Source organism: Sciurus vulgaris (genome assembly GCF_902686455.1).
Source record: "Sciurus vulgaris genome assembly, chromosome: 13".
NCBI lineage: Eukaryota > Metazoa > Chordata > Mammalia > Rodentia > Sciuridae > Sciurus > Sciurus vulgaris.
Genome location: NC_136474.1, coordinates 88,901,284 through 88,925,902, shown reverse-complemented (window position 1 = coordinate 88,925,902; position 24,619 = coordinate 88,901,284).

Here is a 24,619-nt window from a genome sequence, read left to right as displayed (position 1 = left end):
AATAAACTTTTCTTCCTCTAAAATATTTCTTGTGCTATTTTTTTTTTTTTTAAATAGAACTACTGCTACAATATTCCTAGATGGTGAATCTGGAAACAGTCAAGGATGTCTGGTTTGGCACTGATCTGATTTGCTCCTTCTGTATTAGAGTACCTTTCTCACAATGTGTCTTCCTTGGCCATAATTGCCATGGGATTTTGAGACTGAGTGAAATAGTCCTTCCCTTGAATTTTTAAGTCTTCCAAAACATCATTAAAAAATAATTTAGACCACAGGATTACTTTATCCTGCTCAAAGGATGTGGTTTACTTGATTCTACTTTCAGCTCTGCAATTGTATACTTCTGGTCTAAACAGAGTCATTGATGTTACCTGGGACCAGCAGAGACTTGAAATCTGAAGCTGACATGGTACATGGTGTGTTGTAGGCTGAACTCTGCATCACGCAAGCTCATAAGCTTCACACATCACTAAAGCTGGAATTGCACAGACACAAAGGATAACTTTAAGCTTTTGTGATTATAAGTGTTTGGAATAGATGCTTAAGAAAAATTCATTCATTAAAATTCTGAAAGCATAAGCAAATCTTTATTACTTTCATAGTCTTATTATGTCTGATAGGGCAAATGCATTCCTTTTTAAATTCTCATGATTAAGACGTACGTTCTACACAAGGTTTCCTAATCACAAATGGTACCCGGGTGTTAAAAAGACTGATTTCTGAGTCATTGGCCCACATGCTCTGATTTAGAAATTCAGGAATGGCAAAAGAAATTAGTTGTTTTAATAAACTGCCAAGATGGTGGGTTTTTCATCTGACTAGAGAGGCTTGCCTAACAGAAAAAAATCATAGATTTTTTTTTAATGCATAAAATGTCCTAACATTTCACTGGTCTATATGTAGAGAACTGGTTTACACAACTCTTTTCCCACCCAGGTGAAGTATCTGTTCCTCCCTGGTTCCCAGCCAGCAACACATTTCATCAGTGTTCCATCTCGACCTCAATGGCAAACCATCCCTGCCAGGCTTTATCTTCCTCTGGTTTTCTACCACCCAGACAGACTTAGGCAGAGTGGACAAATGTATTTCTTTTCATATTGAAAAGAGAACTGTTGTATAGAGATGGATATATAATTGTATACAATGTATAATTTAGCCTCCTCCCCAAGTAGTGCAAGCAGGATAGATCCCTGAATGTTCTATGGTAAGTGTTCAGCATTCAGGTGGCTTCCCATTCTTTTATACTGTCTGTTCGTTTTAAGAGTGTTTTCTAGAACACATGAAGAAACCTACTCAAATAATGAAAAACAACACCTCATACAGATTAAACCTTCGTGTTATATTGGTTTTGAGTTATATTTCAATGTAAAATGTGAGAAATAATTACATAGATGTTAGTTTTTATTTTAAAAATGTTCAACATCTCTAGTAGTAAGAGGAATGCAAATCAAAACTAACCTAAGATTCCATCTCACCCCAATTCAAAAGTCTATTATTGAGAATACAAGCAACAATAGGTGTTGGCGAGGATGTGGGGGTAAATGTACACTTGTATGCTGCTGGTGGGATTGCAAATTGGTGCACTCTTTCTGGAAAGCAGTGTGGAGATTCCTTAGAAAATTTGGAATGGAATCACCATTTAACACAGCTATCCCACTCCTTGGCCTATACCCAAAGGACTTATAATCAGCATACTACAGTGATGCAGCTACATCAATGTTTATAGCAGCTCAATACAGTAACTAGATTGTGGAACCAATCTAAATGCCCTTCAATAGAAGAATGGATAAAGAAACTGTGGTATATATACACAATGGAATATTATTCAGCAGTAAGGAAGAATAAAATTATGGCATTTGCAGGTAAATGGATGGAGTTGGAGACTTTCATCCTAAGTGAATTAAGCCAATCCCAAAAAAACAAAGGCATAATGATTTCTATGATAAGTGGATGATGATACATAACAGGGGGTGGAAGGGAAGCAAGAATGGAAGAAGGATGGAATGCATAGAGGAAAAGGAGGGGTGGAGAGTGGTTGGGGAGAAAGAAAAATAATAGAATGAGACAAACAACATTACCCTATGTACATGTATGATCATGCAAACAGTGTGACTCTGTGTACAACAAAAGAAATGATAGTTGTACCCCATTTGTGTACAATGAATAAAAAAAGTTATTTGCTGTGAATTTATTCTCATATGTGCGTGAAGCTCTGTGCTAGAGTATGTGTTTAGCACGTATACAGCCCTGCATTAGATCCTCAGCACCAGGAAAAAAGAGTCTTTCTCAGAAAAATTTGAAAAACATGATCAAATACAGATTCTTCTGACATGCTCCTGATCTATTGATTTAGTTCCAAGGAGGGTAGATGTTAGAATCTGATTTGATTAATAAGACTTAAGGCCTATCGATAAACCATAAGTGTGAAAAGAAATATTATAGAAGCTATATCACATTGTTATATTTAACAATGGAAACATTGTTATCTTTCAACTATGGGTTCTAAATGGCGTAGGTGCTATCCCAGTTCAAAGTAGTGAACACACATATTTATACCATTCACTGATTAATCTTGACTGTCCAGTAACGGGTTAGTGACTGGATTCCCACCAACTGGCAGAAGTCAAAATAAATTTTCTCCTGCAGAGGCAGTATCAAATTTGTTTGGAAAGAAGAATCCAGTACAACTGGATGCCCTGCTTCATATTTTACTCTCTTCCATTTTTTAGAAGTGGAATTCTGTTCAGTTCCTTTTCTCCAATGGTTCTTGAGAAAGACCTTTTTTAAATCCAAGCTCATTCCTCAAGAGAGTGTCTCCCTAGATCCTTCACTGGAATTATTGGTAATTAACTGCTGTTGGCTTAGGTTCTTTTGTGAAGCTATTGCTCTTCAAGGTCAAGAATTAACACAGAAAAGACCCTAAAGTTTCCCTCAAAAAATTCATGTGCTGAAAACATGGTCCCCAGTGCACCAAAAGTCAGAGGTAGGACTTGAGGCAATAATTTGATGCTGAGGGCTATCAATGGATTAATCCATTTGTTGAATGGATTCCTGAATGGTAATTACAGGCAGCTGGGGCAGGGTGGACAAGGTAGGTCACAGGGTATGACCTTGTTCAATACATGGTATCTCTCTAACACCCCCCTACTCCACACCCTCTCTGCTTCCTGGCTTCCATAAGCTGAGCAGATATTCTCAGCTGTGCCTTTCTTCCATGATATTTCTCAATGGAGTCATCCAATCATGGACTGAGACAACTGAAATGGGAGTCAAAATTGATCTTTGCTCCTCTAAGTTGTTCTTTCCAGGTATTTTGGTCACAGAAACACAAGCTGACAACACAGGACAGTAGCTCTCCCACAAGGCACTGCCTTGTCTCCTGAGCCCACTTCCTCACCTGCACACTACCTTGTAGCAGTGATTTGTGCTTTATCATAGCACTCACAATAAAGTAATGTCAGATGTTTTATGAACTAGGGAGTGTCTATGAAATTATAGAGAAGATAAGGAGGTTTTTTTTTTTCCATTCAATAAGCACTTATTGCAGGTCTTCACTATAAACATCAAAGAGGGATGTGCATTATTCTCCATTTCCTAAAAGATACACTCTGGAATTGCTGCCCACACATATTTTAACAAAAAACAAATAATGAGTGCTAAGATAACATTCAAGGAAACCTCTGATACATATGCTGGCATTTTCTGGAAGACATGAATTCCCATGTGGGAGATGGAAAGAATCTAACTTATGCCTAATTGCTGCAATCTGACAATAAAAGAACTGGTAGACGTAATCATAGAGTAAATAGTATATTTGAATAATTAATAAAATAAAATCTTCTTAATAGAATGTAAAGATTCATTCAAAACATAAGAATTTGAAATTTTTCCAGAAAAAAAATTAACATGTCTGAAATTATGTCATGAAATGTGAACTGATTCATAGAAATGGATGACCAAACTCCAAAAGGTTAGAGAATATGAGTGATACGAACTGATATTTCATGTGAGCCCTGAATATTTGCACACTGACTTCATATTCATTTTGGAATCAGATGATGATCCACCCTGAGACAGGTCTGGCTTATATTATTTGAGAAGGCAGAACAGAGCTTAAATTTTATAGGCATGACCACACGCCTCTGGCAATATCTCCTTATCCATTAGACATTCAGAGAATATCCCTGAGATTCCTCATTGATGAAAATTAGAGAATTTGAGCATAACATATGTTCTCTCTAGAATAACAGGAGTACTAGTAAGCAGGCTTAAGATTTTAAGGTCCTTCAACTTTGAAATTGTTCCATTTTATATATGACCAAAACATATTCTGGTACACATAGGACAGAGATATGATATGCTTCAGTTATTAATGATATGGTCACATGAGGAGCAATACCCATGACCGCCATATTGCTGGAGGGCACCAAGAACATAGAGCACCTTGCAGAAGTGAGAGATGGCCTTTGGAACCAATTACATAATCCCACAATGGAGCAGCTTTTAAATCAGATATTTACATAGTGATTTTCCCTTTTGCTCCATTTTAATAATGAAATAAAGTAAGGTAAATGGGAACAAAAGAACAGTATCAGAACTGTAGCAGTAGCAAGAAGACTCAAAAGAGAAACAGAGGTACCTATCCCTGAATGAATTTTGAAGTTCCCCAATGGATGACCAGATTGGGAACCATTTCAATACCAATTTCACTGAAATTTCTTGGTTAAAATTAATTTTTCTGGAGCATGATCTCACAGAGAATATGCTTCACATTTTTTTCTCCATCTGGTATCATTGAAATTCTTATTTAGTATATTCCCCACTTATGGGCCTGGGTTTGCGATTTAGTGCACATAGGTCAGTCTGGTGTTGGTAGTATGACAAAAAGAAGGGGAAATGCCAGATTGTTGCCTTGAAGCTTATTCTTAGAGAAATCCTTTTCTTTATTAAGAGATTATTCTTCCAAACCAACATAACTACCTACTAAATTTTATCCACTCTAATCTCATGAAAAATTTAATACTCAATTTACAACTTTATATAACTCTAAAACTTCATTATATTATTATGCAGGTCTGAATTTGCTATGCATGATGAGTTAAATTACTTTTACAACTTATTAAAGCAAAGAGAAAACACAATGAAATTACCTTAAATATTCTATCAGGAATGGGGACAGGAGAGTCTTTATCATCTTGTCATTTGAATGAACGATTCACAAATACTTTTGTTTTTTAGTTTCTTCATTAAGATTTATGAAATCCAAAGGTTAATCAGAATAGCTTCAAAATAATTTTCAGTGGGAAATGTGCCCATAATCATGTTACAGTAAAATTGGGATATATCTAAGGATCCTTCTCTTACCGTCAGTAGATTTCTCACTGATATATCTTTTAAAAGAAACTAGTATTTCTTCAAATTTTAGCAGACAGAAGTTAAATTTTATCAAGAACTTTAACTACAGTGTAAAATAAATGCTAATACTTATAAACATTTTGTCTGTTGAATATCTGTGATACTACAAAACAAGACACTTTTCCCTCTTGATCTAATAGACATTTTTCACTGACATCATTACAGTTGGAAAGAATATAATTAGTCTAATATTTACTCTGAATTTGAATATTTCATGAAACAAATTTGTACAGAAACCCCACTTTAGATATCTGGAGGCTTATTTTCTTATTTGGTAGCTTGTCTTTTTAACTCTAATTAGCATGAACAAGATTTAAATTGGAAAAATATTTAATAAATTAATTAGAATTAAAAAATACTTTAGGTCCAAAATTCAAGAGCGACTCATCAGATTTGGAATATATCTGGAATCAATCATGGACACAAAGATTCCTTCTTCATCTATTACATATTTTGGGGAATCTAGACTTTCAAGGCTCTTTCAGAAGGATTTGATAGTAATGATTAGGAGTAAAAACATTTCTAGTACAAGAAGATTGACTATAAAATCATATAATTCATTTTCCAAATACTTTGAGAGTGATAGCAACTTTATTTATCATTAGGCCAGAAATGTCCCGGGAAAGCCAGGGCTATTGGTATCCTAAACCATAACCAAAATAAAAAGACATATGGGAGATATCTTTGCCTTGAATGTGTGTTGTATTTACTATCTCCCAAGTGTTTCAATTCCATCAGATTTTGTTCTGTTTTCTGTCATTTGAAAACTTTTGAGGAATTATAATCTTAATAAACCCACATTCATTAATTTGGGACCCAGACACTACTATTTGTTCCTAATTCTCTCATCTAGAACAATGTTTCCTATTTAATTAATTTCAATTTACTGACTAGTTCTTATCTATTGGGTTCCATTCCCTAGTTCGGAAGCTCAGTAAAGGAAGACAGTGGCTCTACATTTTGTTTGTTATTATGTCCTTAGTGAATTTTACAGTGTTTCACAAGTAATAGATATTCTCAAAATGAATGATTGAATGTATGCATAAATGTTAGCACCTGGTAATTTTGTCACTTATGGTCCTAAATCCTTGTTTATACTAAATCTCTTTAAACATCATTATGTGTGTAACCCAATAGATTTGCATTCATTTTATATGTCTAGGATTTGCCCTCAGCTACCACTGAGTGATTATTCAATACATGGCCTTGTAATTCCATACACCATTTAATGTTTTAGATATTGTCTAACTTGACATAGAGATAAATATTTTCTCTCAGTTCAGACAAAATCCATGATTCCCCCTAAGGAACTATATATTTTTCTGCTTAGGGATAATGACAATATTATTATTCACCAGGTGAACATTTTGTTTTTATATGAAACATCACTTAGAACGAACAATTTCTAGCATCTTGGTGTAAAACTCTTATTATGGACTTTCTATTTTAATTTTATGTTGTTGCTCTGCTATTTTATTATTTTCTTCACAGGTATTTATGTTATTGCTCATTCTCTTTCAGGCAACTTTAAATTATCTATGGAATGTAACCAGGAATATAAAGTGAAAAGTGGTCTCATAATTTCTTGCATATAGTAAGCACCTAATAGAGGTTGGCCTCATTCTTCTTCCCTAGCCTTACTTTTCCCTTTACGCACAAAATTTACAGCTTATTTTCTCCACTTTTCCATGTGGATATGGGATTAAATGTTTCATTTCTGCACATGTATTACCTACTTCATTCCCCAGATTTTCGGTTGGTGAAATAAAGTATTCCAATAAATTAGCAGAATAATGTTTGCCATATATGAGAAAATGATCTTTCTTTACTATCAATGTAATTATAATAAAATATAAATATTAATCTTAGAAAACAAATGATGATAGAACTTACTTACTAATAGCCAGGCCGTAAGGACTTGGGAGTCAAAGATCTTTCTGAATGCCATTTTTTTTCTCTCTTTGGAGGTCTATTGTATCCTCTCCCAATGATTTAAATAAAAAGTTTTATTGACAAGTCATTTAGACACTGGAAAACCTGCACGTACTTCATGTACACAATTTTAGTTTCAACGCATAGGCAGTAGAGTGCAAATATTTTCTGAGGTGGCCTGAAGTATTCCCATGGGAAACCTAGTAGAATATAAAGCAAGTCTTATTCTGATTTTCTCACCAAGTTATTAATTGTTTTAGTGTCTTATCATTGCTTTTCCAGTCACACCTGACAGCATTAGGAAAGAGCCTATACACACACACACACACACACACATATATGTCAATCTTTCCCTCCTCACTTCTTATTACACTATATGTTCAAGGGGACCTAATTCATTTAGGTGCACACTTACTTGATAATTCTGACTGTCATTCATGTTTAAACTCTCCATTTTCAGTATACCAGGCTTCAACATGTGTTTGTGAGGTAAAGCTTTACATGGACAGAAATGAAGCAATGGAAGTCTGTAATCTGGATGCCATACCCCGCAAGGCAGCTCTGGCTTTCCATGTTTAAGTCCTTGGCTGGTGAAAATTAGCATAGAAATGCATTAGCATTTCTATCAGCCCAGAAAGACCCATAATATCCTTCTCTAGGAATTCATCTATGTTGTGTGCTCCAGTGCAAAGGTTTTCTGCTTTTTCTTGCCGAGTACAATTCTGTTGCAGGAATACAGGACCATTGGCTTTTCTATTTTCCAGCTGATGAACATTTGGTTGCTTTCCAATGTGATGCAATTGTGAACAAAATTCAACAGTCCAGTACAGGGTTTTGTGAACATGGCTTTTTCTGTGCTTAAATAAATACCTGGAATTTAGTATTCATGGGTTATAAGGTAGGCATGTGCTGAAATTTTAAGAAACTCCTAATGTTTCCCCAAATAACTATGATATTTTACACTATACACAGCAATGTGAGAGATTCCAATTATTTCATATTTGTTACAAACACTGATATTTTAGTCATTCTGATAGATGTATACTGGGATTCCCTTGTAGTTTCCTGATATTTAATGATTTTGAGCAACTTAGTTTGGGGTAGAAGAGCTTAGTGGTCATTCCTATATATTTTATATATTTTTTTATTTTATTATTTATTTATTTTTTTGTGGTGCTGGGGATTGAACCCAGAGCCTTATGCTTGCAAGGCAAGCACTCTAACAACTGAGCTATCTCCCCAGCCCTTCCTATATCCTTTTGTAGTATATTTTTCTAGACACTTACCCATTTTTATTGAATAGCAGCAGTTCTGCAGCTCTTCTGAAAGTGAGACCTTTATCAGATATGTGTATAATAAGTATATTATCCAGGTATGGCTTTCAAATTTATCTCAATACATTTGAAGAGAAGAAAATTTTATTTTGGTACGCTCTAATTAATCAATATTTTCCTTAGTAACTTCCTTTTGTGTCATTCTTAAGCATCTCTATCATCCACTATTACAAGATTTTCTTTCCTACAATTTCACCGGGATTTTCAGACCTCAAGGTTCACAATTAATCTGTGATTTAACTAACACATGTGTTAGTTACAATGCTTACTCCTTTCCATTCATATAACCAGTCTATCTGAGGCAGTTTTTGAAAAACTTTCTATTTTCCTAACTAATTATAATAGGGCATTAATTGGTGAATCAACTTAGATTATATATAAATTTTTTCAACACTCTTTTCTTCATTTGATCTCTTTGCCAATCTTTTTAAATAATATACCATTCTGATTGCTAAAGTCAAATAATTAATCTTGAAATTAGCATGTTAATTTCTATGGGCTTATTCTTTCTATTTCATCTTGTGAAATGTGAGTATTTCCTACCTAGATATCATCTCCTTTGTGCTCTGGATTCTCTGAGCTTCAGGGGAGGTTCACTCAAGGGTTGAGTGCCTGAAGAGAACAACCCAATAAAATGACATTTTGAAACAGTGCGCTTACTTTTGTCCTAAAATAACATTTCATCCCATTTTTGTGTGAGTTAATTCATCTTCAGGACTTTTGAACAGCTGAATTTTATGAGTTGATTAATCTTCAGGACTTTTGAACAGCTGAATTTTATCTTTCACCTAAAGTTTACAATTGCTCTCCTTGGCATTCTTTCTACAACAAAAGCTACTCAGTCATCACCATAACAAGACTATCCAGATTTGCTTTTTGATATGTGTGATACTGGAGTGGGAAAAAAAAGAAAAACATTTCACAAAAAAGTTCTGAACCATACAACTATTTCCTTCTTGCAAATTAAAAATCTATTTTGGAAAATAAGAGCTAAAGAAGTTACATTTTCTGGTAGAGTATGGCAATAATCATTTCATTATTTCCTGCAACATTCCTTGTCTCTGGATGAATGGATGACAGAAAAGCACACACAAAATAATCAAGAGAAGAAAAATGCATTAACAGATTTCAGAAATGTTATCTCCATTACATAATAAACTCCTTGAATACCCAATAGAAATATTGGATGCTGAATTAGGAAAGCAGTTTGGTTATTGGATTGCTGCATTTGTATTATGACACTCATGCTTAAATTTAAGTTGTAACAATTTTTATAATATTGATAGTTGAATAATACTACTTTGTATTTTATAATATATGTTATTATTATCAGTGTTTTCAGCAAAGAATATTATAATTTTCACATTCACTTTCAAGAATGCCCCTTTTGCCCTTGAATGGACTTTATAAATGTTTGTGTATTTATTTGCAGTCTTCCACCTCAATTAAGACATCCCAGGAAAAAAAAAAAAAAAAAAAAAAAGTCCCTTCTGTAAATAAATCCTTGTTTTTATTTGAATTATTTGAATCTGAGAGATAGTAATCTATTTTAAAATGTGTCAATTATATACATGTATACATAAAATTATCATTGCTTCGGTTTCTAACATTTTCCATGCATTTATAATATTTAGAAAAATCTTCCTTATTTTATTACTATTTCTAAACTTTTGCTAAGTACCTAGTATATGTCTAGCATATTGATGTGTCTCTAAAATGAAAGAGGGGCTATATTTTTCACATGAAATCTTCACAACTCTGTCAGGTAGACAGAAATCATTTTAAATTTCACATCAATTCAAAATATGAAGGTGAACCTCCAAAAAGTAAGTAAAAACACAGTCCAATAAAAATCCTAAAATAAAATCACTTGCTTTTAAAAATTCTTAATGTTTCAAGAGTTAAAATACTCTAATATTAGAAATGCCTGAAAGTTATATTAAGAGAAACAAATAAAACCATTTTCTCATTTTATGAGCACTTTAAAATTTCTGATGTTATTATTATTTTTAGATATTGAGGTAGTATTATTTCTTGATGTTTTAATGCCTAATGATTGGCATATTTAAGTGCTAAAATATTACAATTTCTTTTCTTGGGTACACAGATAAAGGCAGATGGTTTGAAGATGAAAATGTCAAATTGGAAATAAAAATGAGTTTACTAAAATCAACTTTAGGGTTATAGATTAGCTATGCATATATAACGCATAACACCCACCCACACCTACTCATGGATACATAATTTTCCAGAAATGATTTAGTTTTGGGGTAGAATGACACCCCCAAAATGAAAGATAATCTTTAGGAAAACATATTTAATTGTATTTTAGTAATTTAAAAATTATCCTTTTCAAGAAAAAGCATTGCAAATAGTTAATTTTCAGTTGAAATAATATTTAAAAGACAATTAAATGTTTTAAACATTTCCATGCTGATAATAACTTAATAGAGAGATACTAAAATAAAATAGTATTACTATAATGGAATTACTACTATTATTCAACATGGAGTTTTAATCACTTGAGAAAAAAAAGCTTACCATCTCCCCTCCACTTCCTCTAAAAGTCTTGCAATCAATGAAAATGTAAGTTGCATCTTCTTCAATTTGTTTCTCTTTGTATATTTATGGTTTATAATTGTCTTAGTGCCCTTTGTATGGGGTTTTCCCAGCAGGTACCAATGTGATTTTTTTTTTTCTGCCAGGAAATATAAACCTTAGATCATACTTAAATAAATATATGATCATACAGGAAAGAGGAAAAATACGTGTTAAGAGGGGAAATTTGTTTTTTAATGACTGAAGTGTATTTTCTTAACTAGTAATTGTCACTTTTTTGTAAGTACATTAGCCTAAGTTTACTGCTAAGTTGTATACATAATGAAGAGTGAAGCTTTGAACACCTCTAAGTACAAATTTGGTTTTGACATATGCAACATCTCAAAGTTAATGAGAATAAAGGCTGCAATTTAGTGATAAACTTTCTATGTTCTTATATTGTATGAAAATAGATTTTGCAATAAAAATGCTGACTAAAGATTTCTGTAGCAATTAAAGGATTATTCGATAATTGATATATTAACCGTACACAATCTAGTGTATTTCCTTGGAATAAAAGTACAATAAGTAGAGCTATCTCTTCCCTTTGTTTCCATTAGACTAGTGTTTGCAACATCCCTATGGGCTAATATTGACACATACTGCAAAGAATTTAAGAATAATGATTATGAAATTTTGCTTGTAGATATGCTGGCCGCCTTTAATTTTTAATGTCTTCTGTGTGTGGAAGATAGAATACATAGTTTGATGTTAAATAATGACTTTAAAATTTTTTAAAGGTTTAAAATGTGCATTACTGAAAATCATTATCCTAAGAGTGATTCATTCTTGGGCTCCAAACTGAATAATATGGTTGACAGATTTTGTATACCTTTGTATCTATAGAAGTATCCTTCTTTTTTAAAATTTATTTATTTTTAAATTTTTTACAGACTACATGTTGATTCATTGTATATAAATGGGGTACATCATTTTGTTTCCATGGTTGTGCACGATCTAGATTCATACTTTTCATGTAATCATGCATGTCCATAGGGTAATGATGTCTATCTCATTCCACCATTTTTCATACCCCCCCTCTCGTTTTCCTTTACATAATCCAAAGTTCCTCCATTCTTCTCTCACTCCCCACCCCTCCCACCCCCATTATATATCATTCTCCACTTATCAAGTAAAACATTCGGCCTTTGGTTAGGGTTACCCGCCTTTTGACCCAGTTATCCCACTCCTCGGTTTATACCCAAAGGACTTAAAATCAGCACACTACAGAAACGCAGCCACATCAATGTTTATAGCAGTTCAATAGCTAGATTGTGGAACCAACCTAGATGCCCTTCAACAGATGAATGGATAAAGAAACAGTGGTATATATACACAATGGAATATTATTCAGCCATAAAGAAGAATGATATTATGGCATTTGCAAATAAATGGATGGAATTGGAGAATGTCACGCTAAGTGAAATAAGCCAATCTCAAAAAAAAAAAAAAAAAAAAAAGTCTGAAGAAGAATCCTTCTTAATCTTATTTTAAAATTTGGGATTTTGACTTATGAAAATTTTTTTTTTTTATAAATTTCTTGGATTCAGCAAATACTGACTTGATGTCCTCATACATTACACATGTCAATATATTAAATGAATATTCTCAATTTTAGTTTTCAGCTGCAATTTAACTTGCAGATTCAGAAAATGATCTTTTTCCTACAGTGAAATAAGTTTTGAAATTTTGTATCTTAGAGTTACCTGAGTAACTCTGGACTGGGGTGCAGTGGGAAACCAAGAAAACATGGCACCTATTTTCCACAAGAATATCTCCACATTTATTTTTCTATGCAATAGAGTTCTACATAATTTAATAAAATCGACTCTGATGACATTTTTAAAATCAATTTATTTCAACTAGTATATATATATATATATATATATATATATATATAATATAAAATCCGTAGATATTTTTGGAGTGCTCTGTTCTGTTTCAGTACATGAATTAATTGTGAAATACTTGTTTTTACTTTATTAATTGACTTTTTTTTGTATGGTAGTAGGAACTGGACCCTTGGCCTCCTGCATGCGAGGTTAAAAATGGGAGCATGTTGTTATACCTATATAGTAGATTCTAGCACAATCTGCCATATTCAAGAATAGAGGTGATATGCATACAAGAAACCTTCTTCACACTGGGATTGTGAGGAGCATTTGGGAAAGATTTCTAGATCCATATCGTGGTAGCTACTTTTCATTTAGTGCACTTTCTAAGACAGGACTGTGTCTGTGTGTGTGTTAGAGAGTGAGAGAAAGTGAACAAGAGTGAGATAAAAGAGGAACTGTCACAAAGGTGTATATAGAAATTATTTTGAGTTGAAGACAGGACCAGGCTAAGGGGTCTTGGAAGCCTGCACACATCATAGACAGCTGGGGTAAGATTCTCAGTTCCACAGGTCCTGAGCACTTCTGCATTTTACTGCATATATATAGACACATATGTATGCTGGGAAAGTAAAAGGAACAACGAGAGCATGCACATGCTTATGTCAATGCATTTCAGTGTGTTTATCATAAACTTGATTTACAAACTTGTAAGTTGATAAATGAGGAAATCTATGGCAAATATATCATGGGCTCATCTCTGAAAGGTCGGAGAAAAAAAGTTTAAGTCTTTGCTTTAAGAGGCTTCACATACCTCATAATACTGTGACATTTCATTTCCATCAGCAAATATATTGAGACCCATCTTAATTTAGATTCTTCAAAGTCTGTATTGTTTTTAATGCAAGTTGAGAAATGACATAAAACTTATCCATCAGATGAATAGCTTGTTAAGGTAAATATTATTAAATTGAAGAACTAATGATAAAATCCAGCTTGCTCAAAGGACAAATGTTTTCAAAAGAAGTTTTGCAAAAATACGAAAAATGGAAGGTACATTTTTCTTAATTTTACAGTTTTTCATTTATGCTATGTAAATCAATGACAAGATTATTTTTAAGGAAACATTGATGCATCCTTGAGTCACTGCTTTATTTAATAAAAAAACGAGAACTTTAAAATAACATAATAAGATTTAAGTTGATTTAAATAAATTTAAGTCAGATAATGCAGGCAAGTTATTTGGCATCTCTTAGCTCTATGAACTATCATGTGCACTTATAAAAATAAGAAATCCTCTTTCATTACATATTACATAGTATATGGTTTATTGTTTTCTATATTTCAGGTGCATTTTCCTCATCTAGCTTTACGCATTACAATTCCATAACATTCTTTTTCACTTCCTATTTTCTCCTGCCTCACTCCATTCTACACATTCAAATATTACAAGATGAAAATTTTCTGGTTTTAGCAATGATATAACCAAAAATTAATAAAGTGTCTTTAAAAGAGGGAGTACTGTTTGTTATGAAAACAGAGAATAATGAGCAAAAAAATTGATTTTATTTAGAATTTTTCCTATCTTGTGTGGCATATTTATTTTTCCCTCTTAGGCATGATAGAGTTTTATGAATAAGTGAATTCCAGGTAAGTGAACATTACAGATATGTTGTGTCTATAGTAATTTGTTAAAACTACCATGTGGTTGCGTTCAACAGAAATTTCATTGCTATCTCTCCTTACATTAGAAAATCTAACGATGTTAGTAAAACTTGCTCTTGTTTCTTGCTTTTGACACTAATGGGAGTTTTCAGTAAAGACTTCAGGTCCAATTGATGCATGAGCCTAGTAGCTCTCCTTAATTGTGTTTGTAAATTCAATAGCTATTATAGAAAGAGACATTCTTGGCTGCACTTTACAAAAATTATTATACCTTCCAGTACATACTTTATTCATTCATAACTTCTACCCGTTTTAAAACTGTCTTGTGTTGAGTAACTCAGAAATGTATACTTGTCCCTCATCGACCTTGGGAGGTTTCACCCTGCCACATGCTCCTGGATCGCTCAGTACATTTTAAGTAACACAGTCGCATTGAGAGGCTACCAAAAGGAATGGAGAAAATTCATGTAACACCACACAAAAGCACAATACAGATGGTTGTTTACACTGGTCGACTTAAGATAATTATTAGTCTTATGATTTTTTGACTTTGTGATAGGCTTTCAATAAAAACCATACTTCAAACTTTGAATTATCAAGTTTTCCTGGGCTGGTGATATACCCGATGATATTCTTTTATAACACTGGGCAGCAGCCTTGAGCTCAGCTCTCAACCACAATCACAAGTGAACAACTGGTAGTCAGCAGTGTCCTGTGTCACCTAACTATGGTGTTGGCAGGTTAGGTGTACTAACTATATTTTTGACTTATGATACTTTCAACTTTGTGGATTCGTGAGGGGGCTACATATGACAAGCTCAGAATCTTCTATAATAAAAATAGAAATAGATAATGCATTCCGGAATTTTTACAACATTAATACCTAACAGAGAGAAATAGAAAAAAAAAATTAAGTTGCAGGAGCAAATTTATATCAATAAGATTTAATACTCAGTATAAAATATTGACACATTTCAAATACTGGGGCATGTTTTAAGTCCTAGATCCTCCAAAAGCATTCTGTCTCTTTAAATATATATCACATAATCAAAATTGAAGTATCGACTTTTTAAAAGCACTTATAATCTTGGTGCGTGAAAACAGCAGTGACAGCTGTCAACATTCTTTCCTTCCCGTTGTTGCTCCTGGACGAGGCTGGCCGGCCACTTCTGTGGCTCGTTGTCCGTAACCCTGCTCACCCTGTCAGGTAACAAGTACCACTGTCCCCTAAGCTTCACGCGTTGAGCATTCAGAAATACCTGACGATCCCTAATTAGGGACCACCTCTAATTGGAAGTGGGGAGGTCTGGTCTAGCTCAGGACTTTTCTGTGTCCCCAGACACATTAGCTTTGGTTTCTGCATTGTGACAAACACGTTAGGCAGTTTTCCTCCAGGATTCAAAATTATAAGTGACACTTTCAAGCCTTATTTTGCTACTTTCCTCCCGAACAATTTGGGCCTTTCTACTCCCTCATACTTTACGAATTACTTAGAAGGAAAATGGGAGAACTGTAGACGTTGGCATCTGGTCTCCTCCTTCCTTCCCAGGGTGGACTTCCAATGTTCAGTGGGCTGGATTTATCCAGTGTGTCTCCCTTTGTTCTTCTCTTTAATACGACTTGGAATCAGGGATGCTTTGGTTGTGTTTTCTATCTCAACATTCTAGGAAAAAAAAAACCTAAGGAAAATATTTATGTGATAATAATTAACAAAGGAAGAATCAAGCCAGGGATGGAGAAATCAGGGGACAAGAAATTGAGAAAGAAAAATAAGAAATCTTAAGATTTTGTTAAAGAGCTAACAATCCATTCTTGCCAGGTTGCTTCAGAGAAAATGTAAGCAGTTTCTCAGTGAGATGTGAGAAGAATGTACAGCATACAAGGCATCGTGTTGTTGACTTTCTAAAGCCACAGTGGCATGCTGGTCAGTAGAGAAAAATATGGGAAAAACAGCAGCCCTGCTCCCTGACACAAGACAAGAGTTGTCCTCTAGAAGCCTGCTCTGCCCAGAGAGTATAAATTCATAGATCTAGACAGATACATGAACTGCACACATGTGGTTCAGCCCATGATGTGCATAAACAAGATCTGCTTATGTACTCTTAGTATACCAGAGGGTCACCATAAAGGAAAATGTCCTTACTTTTTCCCCCTCAAAAGGAGGGAATGCCCAGTTCTTCAAGACTGTGGATGCCTGCAATCTGCTAAATAAAGGGTCATTGAAGGAGTGTGGCTAACTCCAGTTCCCTCACCTATTTATGAATATCTGTGATCTATAGTTATTATAAATTTAAGGAATGTAGGGAAAAAGAAAGAAAAATAAGTGATATATCTGGTAGGTGACCTATGAAATCTAAAATATTTACTACATTTAACTTCTTACAGGAAAAGTCTGCCAATCCCGAAACACGGTAAAATCTGTTACTGCAGCTAGTGCTCTCATTCAGACTGTCTTTCTTTTGACTTTGGCCACTCTGGACCTCTGGACTTACAGGGTAAATTATAACTTCATTCCTGAGAAACTGGCATTGGTTTTTCTAGACAAGGAATCCAGTTTTGGGGAGTAGTTGGTTATCTGTTCACTATCCTTCAAGGTCATCCATGAATTAGGAATTGGAGGATCTTCAATTTGGATAGTAGTCAGTTTTCTCACCAAATGGTACAGATTTGGAAGCTTGGGGTAATTTTAGGGAGTGAATATTAATGTCTCATTGTGCTTCAGACACAAGGGTTTTTAACAACTGTATATTCTCATTTATCAAGATTTCCAGATATTCATATATGGTCAAATTAAAGAATTAAAGCCAAATATGTTCTCTAGAAATAGTCTACAAGCTGGGTAGCATTTTTTATGTGTTTGTTTATTGTTATCAACTGTATTTGCTTTTTACTTCTGTTCTTTGCTCACTGGGCTCTGTACTCTGCCACGCTGAAAGCCGTTAGCTCTGGGCTCTGAGTAATGCAGATAATTGTTTCAGGTGAGTGACTAACGATAACATGGACTTCGCCATTTTTCTTACCCTTGTTGTCTGGAATAAAATAAGTAACCTGAGCATTGAAGAATATTGGGGCTCTAATCTTAATCAATAATTTTTCTTGATAGTTTTTTTTCTACTTCCTCCTCTCAACCAGAGTTTGGGATATACAAAGTAGCTTATGGTTGACTTTCTTTATAATATTAAATTCCATATTTGGAGGACTTTCCATTAGAAATGTCTTAAACTTCTAGTAGTGTAAATACAGGTGATGGTGACTTCAACTGATCAAAGCTTTTTCTCTCCTAATAATACTACAGGACGACCCTTGGTATGTCCCCCATGCTTCCGGTCTGCTTCAGTGTGGCTGACTTTTTGTTTTAGGTGCATTACCTAATTATGAGTTTCACTCACATTACCTTCCTAGCAGGAATTTGAGATGTTATGGCATAGAAGATCTTCTATTTTAACCTGAATACAACCAAAACTTTTCTCAGAAGTCCCCTACGTGCCAACCCTTAAACATCACTTGCATTGACTCATGTCACCTCCAACTCCAGAAGGACAAGCGAGTACCTGGCACAAAGGAAAGCAATTGCCATGGTTGGCAAAGACCAAAGGTGACTTATAGTCTGGGATAGGATTAGCAACTATCCTAGACAAAAATATAAAATCGTTATCAAGAAACAAACAGTGAAGGTCTATTTAAGGTCTGACTCAGTAAAAATTTCTAAGTTCACTGAGATTATCTCTTGATATATAAAATTAACTCTTGCAATTAGACAAGACTATTTTCTCTCTGTCTATGCCTCTTGGATAAGACTATAATCAGAGTATGAAATCAGAATATCAAAACTGACAGTTAAAAACTAAGCAATAAATATATTACCATAGTCGTTATTGCTCTTTCTCTGATACACTAAAACTCAGTGATTTAGTGGTTGTGAAGCAAGACAACATCATGAATTAAATAAAATGAGTATTTATCATCATATTTTTTTCAAAATATTATACCAATTACTATGCCTTAATGACTGCCAAGTGACAGGCACTATTACTCTAAAATGAGAATTTTATTTGCAGGTAATTAATTTAAGAGCTGAGTTAATTTTTCATCATTATCACATCTTTTGAGTTGTTGTCCTAATAGGAGGAAAGGAAATACATTTCTTGATTATTACATTGTCACCTGAATAACTTTATGATCATGACAAAAAACTCCCTGGGTATAAAAGGATGTTTGTGGATATAAAACTATATTGTGTGCAGGAATTAAAATCTGACCTTGATTAAAATCTGTCCTTCACTAAATTAGAATTTGTGCAAAGAACTGTTCTAGGCTAGAATGATGCTGCATTTGAATAAAATTACTTAAAGAGATAGACTCAGTTTGTGTTTCATATTTTAATGCAATTGTATCTTTAAAAAAGAACATATTTTATGTCTTTTAATAGAATAAATGTACTTATATTGCACAATTATGAGAGTAGATAAAAGTAATGGCTATTTTCATAGTATTTTTTCAAATATTTTTGAGAATTTGAGGAAATTTTGAAATTATCACATATGCCCTACATTTTTTCAGATATTTCAATCAGAAACAGGAAAAAAAAAAAAAAAAAAAAAAGACTGAAGGAAAGAAATTTGAAGTCTAATGGACTTTAAAATTTTTTTTAAATTTAAATTTCAATTTTTTAACATTCAATTTTCCCTCATAACATTCAGGACAATTAATACTTGAACTTTAATTGATTCTGGATACTTAATACCAGTACATAATATCTAATACACATGAACTGAACACCTCGTGTTATACGAGGCTGATTCAAAGGAGTTTTATTTGTGTAAATATTCTACTCCAGATATTTACACAAAACAAATGTGGTATGGACACTAATTTTCTTTTGCTCTTTTGCTGCAAATTTCAAGTAAAATCACTGGAATCAGAACAAAAGCAGGAAGATTATCCAGCAAGGATGAAACATGCAAATATACTGACCGACAATTAGGAAGTAGCAGGACAATAAAAGAAAATTCTAACTATTCTATTTTGGAGTGCTGTTTCCTGCCCATCAGGATATCTGTTTGTGCTCTGCTCTACTTCAACACACTACATTTGCTATGGAATGTTCTATAGCACTTTCCTCACAGATAGTACAAGCCATCTGTTACATACAAGCATCTAGAGTGTGTCAATTTTTCAGCAGTAGTTAGTAATGAACATTGGAATGCAAACCAATAATGCGGCAGGGTCATTGGTTTTCCTTAAGTTACTTTTAAGGTTTTCTTTAAATCACTTTTAAGACAAATGCATAAAACCTTGGAAACAAAGGGAGCCAATTAAGCAATACATCAAAAAGAAAGATCAATGGGACTAACTCCTGGCAGGGTATACTGAGGTCATTGTGAAGTTAAGATTTATGGCTATAGGTTTTTCACTGAATTTCAGAAGACAAAGTTCTTTAGTTGTGCAGGTGTGCTAAGGTAAATTCTGTCTGGCCACTGACCCCAATACGCACATTAACATAGGACTGACATGTAGATAAAGACCCCTTGCAGAGGGTGACCCTGTCATGGTGACATGACAGTTCCAGAGAGGATCGGATGAACTAAATTCAAAACTACCCTACCCAAGGTGAAGGAGGAGATAAACATCTGATGGGCAAAGAATGCAGAAGGCGAAACCGGTTCTCCTGGCAAACATCCACCTGTAATAAATTTGGAAGCAGCAATGTTTCCTTTGCTCTCTGCTTGGAGACAACTACTCTCTCTTGAGCTTTTCACTTGAGCCTCACTTTACTTTCACTTATAAAAGAGTTCTCTTCCTAGGCTTTTGGTGTCTGTCTTAAATTTTCTTTTGTTGGAACACAAGAACTGAGGTTTAGAGTCTCAGCTCCCACACCCCTGTGACAAATGTTCTTGTGACCGTGATCATAGATTCCTTGTTGCTCCGCCTATAAGTAGTGTGATCTTTCCCCTCCCTGCAAAGATGAGAGGACTTTTGACTGCTTTAAAAAACAGGATGCATCAAAAGCAATGCTGGGTGACTAGCGAGGCTGGGTCAGAAAAGGCCATGAAAATTCCACCCAGCTCTGTTGTGATGTTCCCTACAGGGGAAGAACCCAAGATTCACAAATCCAAACCCACTGGTGCCAGATGAAGAGGCCACAGGTAGTCACCTTTATCTAGCAGAGAGAGAGTTGAGGCTACATAACCAGCATCAATGTCAAGCCAGGGAATGAGTCCATTTGAGGACAGTCCAGTGGAGCCTGAAGAGGGACCATAGCCCAACACACTTGAGGCTGTAACTCCTGAAAAAGGGTCCCTGAAAACCTGGCTTCCAATTGTGAGCCAAATACTGTAGTATTGTTTATGTCAACGCTAAGTTTTTGGGTAATTTGTTAGCAACTGCCTTAGTCAGCTTGAACTGTCAAAATGAAATGGCATGGACTGAATGGTTAAAACAACACAATCTGATCTGTCACAGTTCTCAAAGCTGGAAGTTCAAGATCAGGGTCCACAAGGGTTCAATTTCTGGTGCAGGACACCTTCCTGTCTCGAAGAGACTGCTGCTGAGAAAGGCAGAGAAAGAAGGGGGACGGAGGAGAACCGGGAAAGGGACAAAGGGAAAGGACAGAGAGGAGAGAAGGAAGAGACAAAACAGAAAGTCCCTGGTCTTCTTATGAGGCTAGAGTACCATCACATTAGGCCCCCACCTTTGGACTATAGGTAACCTTAATTAACTCCTGAAGACAGGGTCTCCAGATAAACTCACATCGTGGTTATTCAGTATATGAATGGGGGGTGTTATGCAAATCATAACTGGAATATGCACCCACAATTTTTAATTCAGTGGCATAAATATATAATGTGAAATTTCATTATTTATAGTTAGAAAAATTGAGAGTCAAGTGCTTGGACCAATGCTTTTCTCTGATAATGAAAAAAAAAAGGTGCACTATCTTTGGGCCTTGGTTTTGTCTTCAGTAAGTTATAAAAGTAAAAAAATCTTTCACTGTTTTTCAAACATTCAGGTCATATTTTCTGAAATAATTTTGAGAACCTCTCTGTTCACTTGCACATCATCAGGTTAGCATTCAAAAAATTTTAAGTTTGAATGATTGCAAAGAGAATAGTTTCCTCTGTTTTTTATATTGTATATGAGTATTAAACATATTTTTGTAAAAATATAGAAATTGCATATTTATATCATTCCCCCCCAAAAAAATCACCAGATTTTCTTATCAGCAAAGTCATACTCAACTGTAGAATATGATCATTATTCAGATTTACTTTACACAGAAAAGCTGACATCAAATTTGAATTCAAATAAAAATATTAATAGATGCCCATGAAAATCATCTTAATTTTAAATTCAAATTACAAAATACTGGAACTGATAAAGAGGTAAAAAGAAAAGGAAAGGAGGAAGGAAGAGGCAAAAGTTCTTATAAACATGACTTCAAAAAAATAAATAAATAAAGCAAGCTCCATGGTATGAACGACATAGACACTTTGGTTTTCTCTGTGGGATTTGCCAGCAGGACCCATGAATGCCCAAGAGATTCCTCCTTTGTGGTCATGAAGTCTTCATTCCTAGAGAGTTAAGGGTAGATGCACAGTTTCACACAGGAGGCCAGCACACCTCTTTTATGAAGTTAGAAGACAGACATTCTGAAAGGGAAAGCCACAGCAGAAGAGAGCAAGGGGACCACAGGGAGACTCAGCCAGACTGATTTTTGAGAAAGAGAATATATGAAAGTTAATGATCTGATCATTGATCTCCTCCACTCTAGTTGGACCCATTTATCTACTGGACTGTTTTCTGCACCTTTCTTAGTACTCAAACTCCAACATGATAATGACTGATTTCAAAGACATTTTCTCATATGAAATTCAACTAATTATCCTCTTCTATATTTAATTATTCCCCCTAAATTTTTAGGTTTGTAACAATCATATTTATTAATACTACCTTGAAAGCGCCTATTTGCAAGAGGATCCTAACCCTGTGTTTCACTGTACCTAAGTCACCCTTGGGATGACATGAGACCAACTAGGACATAATACTAATAAAAGTGGGAAATGCCAAAGACATGGGAATCTGAGCATGTGTATAAAAGAGACGACCAGCTAGCCCCCTGGTTTTCTAGGAGTCTCCATAGAGATGGGATGTAAAGGAGCCTGGGTTTTCACTCTAAACTCTTTAGAGTGTAAATAAAACTCTTTTGAGTAGAAATAAAAGACCCTTCCTTTGCAGCTGTGCAGTCCTTGGGATTTCCTGGCTCTCCTGGATATCAGTCCTTGAAATGCAAACACTCACCCCAGAGATGTCTGAGCAGTTAACCTTGGCAGTTAACCAGGTATCTAGCCCACCCAGGAAACATTTGACTCAGGAAGAAGGGAGAAAGATGATCATTTTTTTTTTCCGGAATGAGAAATGTTACATCCACCTATAAAAGAAAAAAATACAGTATAATTTAATTCTCATGGCATGAACAAAGGCAAAAGTTTATGAAGAAAAACAAAGTCATTTTCATGCCTCAGAAAGGCAAAGCATTGACAAGGACACTAAGAAATGTAGGACAGATTTATTTCTTACTGACTTACTAAGGGAAGGACAGGGTTCTAAGTGTTTTATATGCATTATCTCATATAATCCTCAAAGCCATTCTTAAAACTGATGCCCTTAAACTCATGAGGTAGCAGAGAGGTTTGAGGAAGTTGAAATAACTTACTCTAAATCACAATAAACAGCGGTAGCATTGCACCTGCTTCCAGAGAGCAGACTCTGAACAGTAACTGCTTACATACCAGTGCATCTCTCCTTACAGGATCAAGCATTAGCAGCTATGATCAATGATGGAACGTGGAGATACACGCACATGCACACACTATATACATATGGAGTACACACACTGACACACACACTATACATATAGAGCATGCACACACACACAATACACATGTAGAGTACACATATGGAGACCCTCCATATCTGCAGGTTCCATCTGCAGATTCAATCAAACACAGGTCAAAAATATTAAAAAACAAAAACAAAAACTGAGTGTGTATTGAATACATCCAGACACTTTTTGTCACTATTCCCTGAAAAATACAGTGTACCAACTACATATGCAGCATTTACATAATATTAGGAATTATAAGAGATTACTTAAACTATATGGGAGAATGTGCATAAGCTCTATGCAAATTCAGTGCAATTTTATATAAGGGACTTGGGCATTCAGGGATTTTGGAATTCATGAGAGTAGGCAAGGGTCATGGACTAAACCCTTCACAGATACTGGGAGATGATAACCACACACACACAAACACACAAACACAAACACATATTCCACTCCTGACCATTGATCATATATTTTAAGGCTTGATCTTGTAATGTAGAATATTAACTATACACTGTTAATTCATGATTTTGTAATGCAGAAATGCATAAAGAAATAAGCAGCTATAGTTGTGTATAAATAAGTAAGCAGATATAGTTATACGCACTAGTGAAGCTAGTTAGTCACAGAGTGATTACGGAATACGGATGCTTATCTTTTATACAAAGTAATAACATCCTACAAAAAGGGAATGCTAAAGCATTAGACAAAGGCATGACATGCCTTAGAAATCTTTTTATAAGAAGAAACTGTAGACTATGATAGTTCCAGGGAATTAAAATTGGCAGGCAGTTTTTTAAAAGTTTGTGACAGTTCTTATTCAAATTAAGCATTGAAAAGTGCAATGACCCAGCAACACTGTGACTAAGTGTATTCTTAAGTAGTTTCACATGGGTTCATAGGGGACAGGAATGGGGCTGTTCATACTGGGAGTGCTTGTATCTGCTGGTAGTTTTTTG